General features: G+C 45.3%; 1 long non-coding RNA gene across 2 annotated transcripts; it reads left to right on the top strand.

The window, feature by feature from the left end:
• The first annotated feature begins 363 nt into the window (after nt 1-363).
• Nucleotides 364-3,221, top strand: LOC129692060 (uncharacterized). 2 transcript variants are annotated; one of them, XR_008722613.1, is made up of 2 exons: nt 364-402; nt 2,896-3,221. It is a non-coding gene; the product is annotated as an uncharacterized LOC129692060 (long non-coding RNA). The 2 variants fall into 2 exon arrangements; XR_008722612.1 differs by lacking the exon at nt 364-402 and adding an exon at nt 754-882.
• The last annotated feature ends 8,647 nt before the right edge of the window (nt 3,222-11,868 follow it).

Genomic DNA, 11,868 nt, shown 5'->3' on the forward strand with positions numbered 1-11,868 from the left:
AAATAAACAGCTTCATGCAAGGCTCTTTAAATCTGGGCATGAGCATATTCTTTCGAGGGTGATCTGATCGTTTTGGTATGTCACTCATAGGTCTGCGAGCATTTGTCTGCTCTGGAGGGAACTGAGCCCTCCAGCCCTCCGTAGCCCTTCTGGTTCTCATAACAGTGTGGTTTGTTTGCATTACCGCTGCTGCTGACGGCCCCTGCTCTTTGAGTGCTGACAGGTTTCAAGGAAGGGCTGGGCTAAAACTGTTACTATTTTCCTCTTCAAGTTCTGAACTGAGAGGTTCCCTGAAGTCCTCAAGACTGTTTTTCTGAGGCGATCTGAAACCTCCCTTCTATAATCTGCAGAAACAACGGAGACAGATAATAAGTGCATCCAGCTGCAACAGGAAGCAGCACAGTAAGTCAAACCAATATTTACCTCCTGAGCATGGGCGCTGCTCCCTAGGCCTTCACCCGGTGTCAGGAATGGAAGAGAAAAGTGTACGCCCCAGTCCACCAGGAGCAAGTGTTCTGGGTGTGTACCTCAGTGCTCTTTGATGTCAAGGCTGCTGGGACTGGCTTATGCCAGGTTACTGTAAGCTGAGGAAGGAAAGCTGCTGGAGATCATGGAGCCAAGCACCTGGTGCCAGCAGGTGGCCTGAGGCCGTTCTTACTTTCCGGAGGTCCCACCTCCTGCTGCTGCTTTTTCTCTGAGTCTGCTTGATGGCTACTCCCTAGTAACCCACTGTCTCAATCTGAGGCAGGCTGAGTCTGCTTGCTGTGCCTGTGACATCACTTCCCCCTTCTTGTAGAAGATAGTTTTTGCTAGACACATGACCACACAGAGATCGGATACACTCCGGATGAGGCGCTGGCCACTGCAGTTTAGGCAGACGTGGTACGTACAACCTCTGGGTCAAGCCCTTGGTCCTTTCTGTTTGTTGTAAAGACAGTCAATGTGAAGCAGGCAGGACCATCTCACTGCTGCCTCTTGAGTGCTTGCTCAGATTAATCTTTTAAACAGACACAGGTAAACCCTCTCTTTCCCCTTGTTTTTCCTTGGTCTTGGTGTGACCGAGATGCAGCGGTTGAAGTCACTGTCTTCTCCATTGATCCTGCCTACTGGGGTATCATTCCAATCTCCTAAATCAGCTGGAATTGCAGTCTCTCAACTGCAGCCCACAAAGCTGAGGTTCTGCGCCTGAAGTTTTAGTAAGGAGGGCTTGAACCCCCACACTCTGAAAATAGTGCATTTCTGCCTTCCAATAGCTCCATGATCTCACCAATAAAACTGATGCCTTCTTCCACTTTCTCTCTCTCTTCCTCCTTTCCAACCTTCTCCTTCTCCTCCTTTGATTTCTTTTTTGAGACCATGTCTTGCTTTGTAGCCCTGGCTGATCTGAAGCTTACAAGATAGACCAGGCCCACCTCAAACGTGCAACAATTTTCCTGCCTCCACCTCACAAGTTAGGGATCAGAAATGTGCCTTTTTTGAGACAGGGCTTATTATACTATGTAACCCAGGATGACTTTGAACTATCTTCCTGCCTCAGCCTTCCAAGTTCTAGGATTGCAGGAATAAACTACCACACCTCGCATGACAGCCATTCTTTATTTTGGCCCTCTCCTTCCCCCTTCTCTTCACACTGGTGGCATTCTGTTCAGGTTGCACAGCTCACCGTCACACAAATATCCACAGAACTTAGGCTTTTGTTGGTTGGCCACACACGGAGATGACTGACTTCCCATGAGCCTGCTTTCTCAGTTCTCACAGGGTGGGGAGGGTGAGAATTTTCTAAATCTTCTACGTTCTAGTTCCCTTTGCTCAGCAATTCTGACTTCAAAAGATTGCTTCCTTCTCATGTTTTACCATTAGGACCTGAGCCCCTTTTCAACACTTGGATTAGCAATGTATCCAGCTAAATGGCCAATTTCCCCTCTTCTCCGCCTCCCCAAAAACACTAGAACATAAACACGGGCTCTCAGCTTGGCAGGAATTGTCTTTTCCTTAGTGTTCAATAACTCGTTCCCTTCCGTTGGGGCTCTGGTCACGATGGGGTTACCGCCCACGTGTTTACCAGCTGTTCTGGTTATAACTCTCTAAGAAGACACTTGGCAGCTTTTTCTTTCCTTTCAGAGGCACCAGGAGACTTGACTTTAAAGTCCCGGCTTGACAATCTGGGCTGCTGAGCCATTCTCCCCTAGACCGCCCTCTACCCACAATTGCAAAGGTCCTTTGGCATCATTAAGTATAGGCACACAACCATCTCACTACCACGTTCCATCTCAACACAGGTCACAATAGCAAAATAACCCGTACGCTGGGAAGTTCACACAAGCGGAGAGGTCGCCAGCCCAGTGTCTGCTGAGGGTTGTTTTGTTTTGAGAATGCCAACTACACAGCACAGAGAGAGGGAGCAAATACCCGTGCTTGGGTATATGCCGAAAGAAATCAAAGTGAGCAAACAACAGAGATGGCTACACACCCATGTTTATTGCAGCACTGTTCACAACAGCCAAGATAGGAGTCGGCCTGGTGCCCATCAGCACATGAAGGGATAAAGAAAATGTGCTCTAGGTGCACAATGCAGTTTTAGTCCACCATAAGGAAGAATGAAAGTACACCATTTGCAGGAAAGTGAATAAACTGGAGAACATCGTGTTAAGCAAAATAAGCCCGATTCAGAAAGAAAAAAATTACATGTTTTCTCTCATATGACTAAGCTGGACTTAGCAACAACAATGACAACAACAACAATAACAAAAGACATGTAAATAGGAAGGAAGCTGTTTTGGGGGGAGAAGGAGGCCAGTTAGAGGGGCACGGTAGGGCGAACATCATCAAAGCATTATATATGTGTACGAAAATGTCATAATGAAGCATGGTTGTTTGTAAAATTAATTCATACAGGCGTTGGAACACAGGTCCAAGAATGGAGTCATGTGAGAATTCTGAGTGCTTGTGAGAAAACTCCAAGAATACAAGATAAGAGTCTTGTGACCGACCTCAGTTTCTTCAAAACACAGAATTTTTCATGGAATGTGGGTTTGTGCTCTTCCCAGGTGTAGCAGATAAGAGCGAGTTTACGTAAGCTTCTATTCATATGCCTCTAGTGCAAAAACCTGTTTTGCCACGTGTGGCTTGTCCTCGTGATTGTATACTGTACTTGGGTGACTCTTCCTAGCCCTCAGAGCATAAGTTGTCGGATGCTCTGAATAAAGTTGACTACTGCAGGAGACTTTAGTCTGCCTCATTTTTAGGCCCCACTCTCCCGGGCTCATGCTGTGAGATGAACTGGTAAACATATGGTCATGTGTATACAGAAAGTGGTAGGAACAATCTTCCTCTCTTGCTTTTTCATATAAGGGCCCTAATCCTACCTTTGTGGCCAGTCACCTCTCAAAGATGCCGCCTCCCGGCACCTCCACCTTAAGGTTTGGATTTCGGCATGAATTTGGGGGGGACACTAACAGGCAGGTCCACAACAGACAGGATATAATAAACTGCAGATGGACGTGCTGGAGATTCTCCAGTCATAGTAGTAACTGGAGAAAACAGTGGTGGAGAATGAGTGGTTTTCGTGAATGAGGGCGGTGGAGTCTTTGTGTTCCTCTCCCTCCCCTCTCTTAGAACCAGCCCCAAGCAACCAGGTGAAAACTGTAAATGAATAGACCCTGGAAGTGACCTTAGAAGTCACCCTCTCACCAGTTCTTCACCTTCATATATAGAAAGAACATAAGTGCAGGCTTATGTTAGAATTTAGAAGAACTTATATGGAAAGTTCCACAAACAGCGAAAGCTGTGTGTTAGCCTCATTAAAATTAAGCCTCTAGAGCAGGCTGTGGTAGCTCATACCTGTATCCCCGGGTAGGCTGAGGCCAGAGGCCAGAGGATTGTTACCAATTTGAGGCCAGCCTGGGCTTAGAGCAAGACTGTGTTTTTAAAAAGCAAATGAAAAAAAAAAAAAAAAAAAAAAAAAAAGGAAAGAAAAAAAGAAAACCTCTAATAATAATTATTCTTTCAAGGGCACATGCCTATTAAGCCCTTGCTTACTGCCAGAAATAAGAAACCCTTTGAGTTAAATAACTCAGCAGTACCATAACTAGTCATTTCCCTGAGTTTGGACTAAATAAATACAACTCTAAAAAAGGCAGATACTGGCGATCCAAACCAACTCTCAGTCCTGGGGGCACACATCTTTACAGGCTGAGCCATCCATCTCCGTGCCCCTAAGGAGAGTTCTTATCACTAACGCATTCTCTCTTCCTCATCCTCCATCACCTCCTGTTCCTTCTTCTCTTTGTTTAGCATGGTTACCAGAAATTAGTCCCTGAATTTAAGAAGCACACAGTTTGATGAAAAAGTCTCATTACTCAATAATGATGCATTGAGTTCTAGAACGTGTTAAAATTAAAGCATGGAGCCAGGGGTGGTGGTGCACTTGGGAGGCAGAGGCACGTGGATCTGGGGATGTTCTAGGCTAGCCTGGTCTACATGATGCGTTCCAGGACAGCCAGAGCTATGCAGAGATCCTGTCTCAAACAAACAAAAAACTAAGTCATGGGAAGTGTCTTTTTTAGGGTCTTATTGTGTGAAGAGACGCCATGACAATGGCAACTCTCTTTTTGGGGTGTGGAGGTTAGAGACAGAGTTTCACTGTGTAGCCCTGGTTGTCCTGGAACTCACTCTGTAGACCAGGCTGGACTTGAACTCTAAGAGATCAGTCTGTTTGTGCCTCCTGAGTGCTGGGATTAAAGGCATGTGCTTGACAATAGCAACTCTTATAAAGGAAAGCACTTAATCGGGGCTGGCTTACCGTTCAGAGGTTCAGTCTATTATCATCATGTCGGGAAGCATGGCAGCAATCAGGCAGACATGGTGCTGGAGAGGTGGCTGAGAGCTCTACATCGGGATCCCCAGGGAGCAGGAAGGGAGAGTGCGCCATTATGCCTGGCTTGAGCATCTGAAACCTCAAAGCCTACCCCTGGTAACACACTTCCTCCAACAAAGCCACACCTCCAATAATGCCACTCCTTATAAGTCCAGGAGGGCCATTTTCTTTCAGACCACCACAGGAAGCTAGCAGTAGCTACTGAACTAACATGGGCACATTGAGACAGGAAAGGCTTCCTGGGGAAGATGGAAGATGAGATGAGATAAGGCTGGTGAGCTGAAGGGAGAACATGGAAGAGGCCTCCAGACACAGATGTGTTGATTGGTGACTGAAAGCAGGTCTCTGGAACACAGGTCAGGAACATGGTGTCTGCAAAGCTCAGAGGTCCATTTATTCCAGGCTGCCAATGAGACAGCCCCAGAAAGGATGGCTTTGTAGAGTTCCTGATGGGGCACACCAGGAACACCAGCACTTAGGGGACTTGGAAGACCGCTGTGAATGTGAGGCCAGACATAACTACGTAAGATCCTGTCTAAAAAACGAAGAGGGTTCCAAGCACAGTTGAGTCCCGCACTAGAAGGACGAGGTTGGTGTGCAGCTGTCCTTGTGCACAAGTAGATTTGGTTAAATACAAAATGTGAACACAGGTATCCTAGGCTGGATGTGTGGCTCAGTTGGTGGAGTATTTGCCTAGCATGCATAAAAACTTAGGTTTAATCCTGGCACCATACAACAGTCAGAAGGTAGAGGCAGTGTGGTCTGGAGTTCAGGTCCATCCTTGCTACATAGCAAGGTGGAGGCCACCCTTGGATACATGAGGCCCTGTCTCAAGAGAAAGAAAGATAAAAACAAACAAACAAACAAAAACCTCTTGAGTTTTCATGAAGAAGTTTGAATAATAAATCCCCAGTAAGACGAGCCATGTTTTTTAAAGCATGAGTTTTGTCTTGCTTATAGCTTACTTCTCAGAGTTCAGGACAGAACCTGACACACAGAAGACACTCAGTGGCTAGATGAAAAGTGACTGAGTGAGCTAGATGAAAAGAGCTGTGCATTTTAAGAGCACTGTTTGCCGACCTTTGTTCATCTTTTTTGGGTTGGCCCAGATTGCAACAGCATTTTTGGCTCGTGTCTGAAAAAGACATTTTTTAAAGTTGTATATTAACCAGGCTTTTGACGGGTTGTATAAAAGGAAAAGCAGTCTTCAAGACCGGTAACATTGAAACTTTAATTCAGGAAAAGGATCTGAACAAAATTAATAGTCTTCTTTTTAGCTTTTCATCGCTATAACAAAATACTGGATGAAAATCAATTTACATGGCAGGAAGATTTTGATTTATGCTTTTAGAGACTTAAATCTGTCATGGCCAGTTATCCCATTGCTTTTGGGTCTGTAGAGAGCAGATACTTCAGAGCAAGGAGAACATGGTGGAGCCAAAGATAGTCACTTCATTGTGGCCAGGAACCAAAGGACAGAGAGAAAGAAGATTAAGGTCCCAGAGCCTTCAGTTACCTTCCTCCCTCTAGGTCATGCCTCCTCAAAGTTCCACTTTTCTTTAGCAACACAGGCCTTAGGGGCATATAATTGGGAATAATAGTACTGTTTAATTCTCACACATCTTACGAAACCAGCCGGCCGAAGCTCACAAAGGTCAGATAGCTCCTCTGCCTAACAGCTATGCACCTTCACGCTCCAGGCTGCTCTCTTAACCTCTGCCCTGTAATCCCTACCTTACTCAAAAATGTTTAATAAGAATTGGCTCCAAAAAAACAAAACAAAACTTGACTCATGTCAAGCAAAAACAAATCATTTGAACAACAACAAAAATCAAATTTTCCAAAAAAATAATAAAATGCAGTTCTTTTTTTCTTTTCTTTCTTCTTTTCATAGGGTCTTGCTATGTTGCCTTGGCTGGTCTTGCTTAGACCCCAGAACTCAAATGATCCTTCTGCCTCAGCCTCCCAAATAACCAAAACTATGTACAACCGTGCCCAACCGTTTGCTGTGTTTCCTGGACTTCCCCTTGCTCTCATCTGTCGATGCTGTCACACTCTAGCCCGGGTGATTTATAAGCAGTAGACATTGATCTCTCACCATTCTGGGGGCTAGGAAGCTGTGGGCTCAATGACTGCAAAGGCTTCTACCTCCTTCATGCTGCACCCTCACATTGCACAAGACTGAAACCAAACCGGAAGGCGTCAGTTGCACTCTAAATCTCATAAAATCCTTAATCTCAGCCAGGCATGGGGGTACATGCTTGTGATCTTGGCACTCAGGGAGGAAGAGGCAGGTAAGTTTGAGGCCAGCCTGCTCTAAAAATGAAGTCCAGGACAGCCAAGGCTAGACAGAGAATCCCTGTCTTGAAAACCAAAAATGAAATTAAAAAAATAAAATATAATAAAAATCCTTAATCTTGTGCTAAGGGAAGGGCCCTCAAGACCTGGTGACACCCCTGCAGGTCCTATCTATTGATGCTATTACATTGCAGAGTAAGTTAGGGGACACAGACCACAGCACTCTTGGTGAGACAGCAAAACCAGACAATTCAGAAATGCATTTCAACAGCTGAAAGGGATTTTTTTTTTTTTGCTGGGGATGGAGGATGGGGAGGGTATTTGGAATAATGCCTATAAATCACACCCATACACTCCTCTCCCTAAGAGCTACAAGCAAGTCCCTTTACAAAGAAATTTCCTTAAAAACTAATTTTTGGGGAAGGGGGGATTTTAGGTGAAGCTAATTTTTTTTTTTTTAAATCTATGATCACAATCCAAACAATTTAAAATGCAAAGTTGGAGAAAGAAATGGAAACGAATGTGGAGGCCAGTTCTGAGCGCACAAAAGGGAGTGGAAAAATTCTTTCCTATTATGCTGAGCACATTCCTCTCCTAAAACATAAGCTCACAGCTGAACCAGTATTATAACATAATAGGCGCGTTTTTTATCCAGGGTGGCTGGACAATGGGTCCACCTACTTCTTTTTTTCAGCACCGCGGGTTGAATGTAGGGCCTGCTCCCCCCTGCTCTGAGAGTGCTGCACCACTGAGCTGCAAATTCGGCCCTCTTCCGTTCTTAATTGAAAATGAGATATAATTGAGTTGCTTACGCTGCCCTTGACTTTACCCTCCAGCCAAGACAGGCTATGAACCTTAGCTATGGCTTACCCCAGCCTCCCAAGCAGCTGGAATTACAGGTGTGAATCATCTACCTTGCCTACCTACTTAATTTCAGTTTGGGGCTGAGTTACCAGATACACTACTCAAGACTCCATTTTTAGAGATCACCCGAATGCCTAACTAATTTGGGCTTATTTTAATCCTTCTTTAATTCAGAAGCACACAGGTGAGGTTTTGTTTGTTTGACCTTCTGACTTGTTACTGGCAGATGTCTGTTTCCTGGCGGTAAAATGCATCTGATGCTGGAAATCAAAGCCTGAGCTGGGCTGTAGCTCAGCAATAAACACAGAGCCTGGATTCAAGGCCCAGCGGTGCATACAATGAGAGATAGTCAGGCATGCCGATAATGCTAGAGTTCCGGGGTTAGCGGCTGGAAGGTCAGAAGTGCAGGCTCATCCTCAACTAGTTAGGGAGTTCAAGACCAGCCTGAGATATATATATATATATATATATATATATATATATATATATATATATACTGTCTCACAAACAAGGATAAGAGAGGGGCAGTGTGTTCTTTACCATTCAAAATCCTACAGCTCAGGGTGAGGGCCCCTTGGGCTGTGTTTCAGGGTGGCAGAGGGCACCACTGACAGGAACATGAGCACAAGGTGAGACCATCCGCTGACACTGGAGCAGGGAGCCACCAGTCTTTCTCTAAGAACCCATTCTTGTGCAAGCTAACTAAGGTCCTAAGAGAACTGCATTAATCCTCTCCAAGGGCCATGCACTAAGGACCCAACCTAACCACCTCCCATTAGGCCGTGTGTGTGTGTGTGTGTGTGTGTGTGTGTGTGTGTAAAAGGTCAGAAGTCAACCTCAGATGTCACCTCTGTTACTTTCGGCTAATTGGTCTATCCCTTCACCTCCCCGGTGCTAGGATGACAAGTGTGTATCACCACAGCCGGCTTTTTTAGGTTGGTTCTGCAGTTCTCATGCTCTTCCAGGAAGCACCTTACTTACCTAAACCCTACCTCTTAAAGGTTCTACTAACTCAACACCACAATAGAGACCAAGCCTCTGGCACAGGAACTTTGGGAGCATACCATCCTACCCCTCACTCACTGCCTTCAGCTACTTCCTTTTCCTGCTCATCTTCAAGCTCATCTTCTCCCAGGGATGCACCCTCCTTTATCTTATCAGTATTCACAGCTCCACTGAACAGCCCCAGACTCTACCCCTTTGTGCACAGGCCCCGGGCCTTTAGCACAGAGTTGTTTTGCCAGGTTCTATACCCTGCTGCCTCCTAGACTGGAAGCTCCAAAAGATCTTACCCATCCCATTTCCTAAGTATCTCCAGAGCCTAAACATCTCTGGTACAGGGTTGGCACTCAACAGATAATAACTGAAATCAATGAAATAGATCCACCAGATGATCAGACAATGTAAACTGTGTTTCGTTTTCTTACTATGTTCATTTATTACACATTACAAGGTATTGGGGGCCACATGTACAGTTAAGAGGTAGAGATAACACTGTGTAACAAAGGGAAGGCCTAGGGTTCAATCTCAAGAACTGTCAAAAAATTAAAATTAAAAAATATATATATATTTTCCCAGGACCAGGAGTCTGAGGTCACTCTCAGCTACACTGTCCATCCTGGGCTACATGAGCACTTGACTCAAATAACCAGACCAGATCTCCGTTTGAGAGCAGACGAGATTTGTGAACCAGGCCACACTGGACACTAAACACTGCAGCTCCGTGTAGAGGAAGAGAAGAGCTTTTGCAAGCTGTTCGCAGAAACAAGGCAAAGAGAACATCTCATTGGTTAAATCAGAAAGTCCTACTAAGAGGTTAGCTGGTGGTTACTGGTGGGCTAAGCTGAAGTTTATTTGCACTCCTGAGGAAGTTTCTTTTTATCAGCCTCCCGATTCCTTATTGTCATAGTTGTTGTCTTGCTGAGGGGAAACCCAGGGCTTTGTACACGCTAGACAGAGCTCCTACCAGAGTTCAGCTCCTAGCACCCAGCTCATTTTTCTAACAAGATAAATATTTAGCGGTGGTCACCTTGTGTGAAGTGTGGGAGAGGCACGCTGTTGGGCAGAGTGGTTCCTGCCTTCTTGAAATTTATAATCCAATGGGAAGGAGGACAAAAACCTGGGTTAGGCTTCCCACATGAACGCTTTAAATATTGAAGCGATACAAGCATCCTCATCACAAAAAGGTAAATGTGTGTGTGTGTGTGTGTGTGTGTGTGTGTGTGTGTGTGTGTGTGTATGCGTGCGTGTATATTGGAGATACAACTAAAGATAATTATTTTAAGAAACAGGTGCCCGGCAACTTTGAACAGACTGGGAGCTTCTCCCTTCCTCCACACTGAAGGAGTTGTGTTTCAGAAAGGTGTTCTGGCTTTCATATTTCAGAGTAAACAAGTTTACAGAGGAATTAAACTGCATTAGTATTCTGATCCCTTCTTAAATCAAATTAGCTAAGGTTTTTGGTAGGCGATAACAGGGACTGGAATGCGGCGCTGGAATGCAGACCATTGCTTTACTTCAGAAAGGTTGCTTGGCTGAGATCCTTGGTATTCTTCCTAGTCTTTATAGGCAGGAGCCTTTAGGTTACAGCCTCATCAAACCCAGGTACATAAATGAGCATATAGAAGCCAAAATGAGATGGGGAAGGAGAAGGTTGAAGGCCCAGAGATTGTCATCCTCATTGCCTGAAAATAGTCAATGCATCAGAATCTTCCCAAAAACCACACGGGGCTGGGCAGTGGTGGCCCACGCCTTTAATCCCCTCACTCCTGGGCAGAGGCAGGAGGATCTCTGAGTCCAAGGCCAATCTGACCTACAGAGTGAGTTCCAGGGCTATGCAGAGAAACCCTGTCTAGAAAACCCTAAACCAAACCAAAAACTCATGCCGTACATGAGTACACCGTACTCAAAACCACCTCGAAAGCCTCCAGAAAGGTTTAAATCCCAGACCGCGTAGCCCTGTGCTCTTGCTTAACTCATTCTCCAGGCTGCTAAATCCAGGCAGCCACCTTTGACTCGAATGACAACCAGTAGAATTAGTGGAGTATCGCCTATGGTTTCAAGAAGGGATACAACTGAAAAGGGATTGGCAAGAAGGTGGGAGAAGGGGAGCGTCATCCAGAGGAAAGGAAAATGAAGGAACCCAGGAAGGAGACCCAGAGGGAGAGTGGGTGCGTGAGAGGAGTAGCTAGTCCTCCCTTCAGGGTTCTCAGAATTAACAGGTCCCCACCCACATGGTCCCAGCCTCCTTGCACTCACCTACTGCCACCTGGTTCCTCTGCAGTCCTCAGCCCAGCCGGCTTCCTCTCAAGATCCTGACCTTTCCTGCCGTCCCCAGGTCTTCTGCTGTAGTCAGATTAGCCTTGGACTCTCTGCAATCCTCCTGTCCTTGCCCCCTTCTCTAGTGCTGGGATTACAGGTGTGAGTGGCTGTGCCAACCAAGGGCTTCCTTTCCTGTAGGACTCATGGCCTCGTGGCTCCTCAGTGAGAAAAACTGTGCTCAAAACATTCTGTTCTGTGCCATTGACCCTGTCTTGTTACTTAACAGTTTTCTTCTTTCTGAGTTTATTTTTTGTGACTTCACTTGTTTTCAGTTTTAGTTGTTTTTCTTATCTCTTTCTCCAAATCTGAGTAGTCCTAGAATTTAGCTTTCACTTTTTGTCTTCTTTACATAACCCAATTGAGGGAATTCTTGATTATGGTGATGTAATACAGTGTGACAAAAAAAAGAAAAAAAAATTTTTAAATCACTCGCACAGATAAAACACAAGTTTAAAGAATCAGGGGGAACACCCAAACCCACATACAAAAACTTCATGGAGTTGGGGGCA

The sequence above is a fragment of the Psammomys obesus genome, unplaced genomic scaffold (assembly GCF_907164565.1).
Source record: "Psammomys obesus unplaced genomic scaffold, mPsaObe1.curated_primary_1811, whole genome shotgun sequence".
In the NCBI taxonomy this organism is placed as follows: domain Eukaryota; kingdom Metazoa; phylum Chordata; class Mammalia; order Rodentia; family Muridae; genus Psammomys; species Psammomys obesus.